We start from the raw sequence: 2468 nt of genomic DNA, 5'->3' as shown, positions 1-2468 counted from the left end.
TAGAGAAGCTGTGGTGTATTCACACAATGGAATACTATGCTGCTTTGAAAAACAAGGACCTCATGCAATATTATTCAAAATGGGTGACCCTGGAAGACATTATGCTGAGTAAAAAAATCTCAGTCACAAAGATACAAATATTATATGGTGCCACTGTTATAGAATGAGGCTGACATTGGGGTGGGGGTAAGAGTGAGAAAAACTGGATAAATTGTTTACTGCATTGAAAAAAGAAGAATAGTCGCTATATATATATATGCAATTTAAATTGCATATGAGTAATTAATGTTCTGTTCCACAATCAGCTTCAATGCTTGTTTAGACAGCTGATAATGAGTTCTGTATTGTTTCTTTCTATAGATAAAACCAATTTGATACTTGTATATTCCTTTAGGTATGATCCATGTATATAATTGTCATTTATGTTATTCTGGTTTTCTGTAAAAAGGTATGAGCAATGAATAAATTATTGATTAAAAAAAATAAAATTAAAAAAAGGAAGCCAATAACAACAAAACAAAAATAGCAATACGTAGCATTTATTGAGACTTCAGTGTGTGCCAGTCACTGTCTGGAGAGGTTTACATATTTCGTTTAATTGTCACAACTACATAAATTAGTACCTTTTGTTAGGTCCCATTGTGCAAATGAGAAAACTGAGGTTAGAGTAATAATTCTGCCACCTGTGCTGTCTTTGTTCAAAAGAGTGTATTTAAAGAGGAAGAAATCCTCCACTGCTGTGGAGTTCTTACCCCAACTTGATCCTCAACACATCTAGAATCTTCCATCCTCCACACATTGTCATCAGACTCCTTAAGAAAGAGACTAATAAAATCTACTTTTGACTTATACCATAAAAAAAAAAAAGATGCAATCAGAGTGCTCCTTGGAGGTAGGGATGGTGAAGCTTTATCTCTCGTACTTTGGACATGTTGTTAGGAGAAGCTCTTGCTTGGAAAGGGCTATCATGCTTGGAAATGTGGAGGGTCAGTGAAAGAGAGGAAGACCCCAATGTGGTGGATTGATACAGTGACTGCAGCAGCAATGAACTTATGTATCAGATATAATGAGGATGGCACATGATAGGACAGGATTCAGGTCTGTTCATGCGATCTGTTCACGTATTTGATTTGATGGCACCTAACAACAACAAAGAAATATCCTTTGTAACTCGTTCTGTGGAGGACATACTCCTCAGGGGAAAGGTGTCTCTAAGTGTGTGAGGTTACATTCATGGACAATTTTGAAGACAGTGCACTTTGAGAATAACTGACCAGTAGTTTCTGAAACATAATGTTTAGGATCAAGCAGCCATACTGTTATTTCTTTCTTAGAGCTTAAGCTTGAAAGCTACGAATTTCCTTCCTTTATGTCTCTAAAAAGTTTTTATATAGATTACTGGTTGTAGTGACCTAACTACCTTCATCAAATGACAATTAAGTGCTTAGTATGGAGCCATGTGCCTATATGGAAGGTAATTATAAAACCTGGATTAATTTGCCACTGAATTATGTATGTAAGCATAAACACTGCAGAAGCAATTAAACCTCAGGTATTTCTTAGGGTGAAGATAAATCAGTTTACATTGTGTTCTTCCAGTTCGTTTCAGAGTAAATGTTTGTCAGAAAATAGAAATCTTTGTCAAAAGGCAAAAATACTCAAAGAATCCATCCTTTCACTAATTTTCTTTGTTCTCTAAGCATACACTGTAAAGCAATTTTGTATGTTATTGTAATTCTCTGCAACTGCCAGAGATAATAAGTCAAAAGACATTGAGAGTTCTCTCTTGTCAATGCCAGGAAGTCAATCTTCTATTTCAGTATAATTTAGCACAGTGAGAATCAACTGATTTCACAGATATTAACTTTATCGAATATACAAATGGGAGTGCTATAGAAAAAATAATTTCTCAGTGAACAGCAGAGATAACTTAGAATCAGAAAATTCAATCTCCTTTTGGTCTAAAATCTTACTCAGAGTCTGGAACTTGCCTGGAATCCAATGCCTTTCTTCTCCCCCCTCCCCCATCCCCACCCCCAAGCAGTGATTTACAGAAATGAAACCTGCGGGATACATATTATGCAAACGCTCTGGGGAAGTGACATCCAAAATAAAATTGATGAAGCTGCAATGAAAATAAAGTTATTAAATTTGTGGTGAAGGAGAAAATGCAGAAAGTAACGGCATTTCATATATAAAACCAATTAGCTATTTCTGAAGAAGTCCTTATTTGGAGCCTTTGCACCCTCTGCCCTTCTTACCCCATCATGTACTTGCAGGATCTATCTTAATTTTCTCATTCTCATTCTATGAGCTAGATTTCAGACCCTTTATTTTCATCCTGGCCCCAGATTCATAGACCAATTTTATTTTTTTATTCCTGATGGCCTAGTGGCAAGAAACTGTACTGCAATCTCAAAGGCAAGCGGTTTGAATCCACTAGACAGCTGCTCCATAGGAGAACGATG

The sequence above is a fragment of the Elephantulus edwardii genome, unplaced genomic scaffold (genome assembly GCF_000299155.1).
Source record: "Elephantulus edwardii isolate Elephantulus edwardi_28Jun2011 unplaced genomic scaffold, EleEdw1.0 scaffold00357, whole genome shotgun sequence".
NCBI lineage: Eukaryota > Metazoa > Chordata > Mammalia > Macroscelidea > Macroscelididae > Elephantulus > Elephantulus edwardii.
This window is presented reverse-complemented; position numbering follows the sequence as displayed.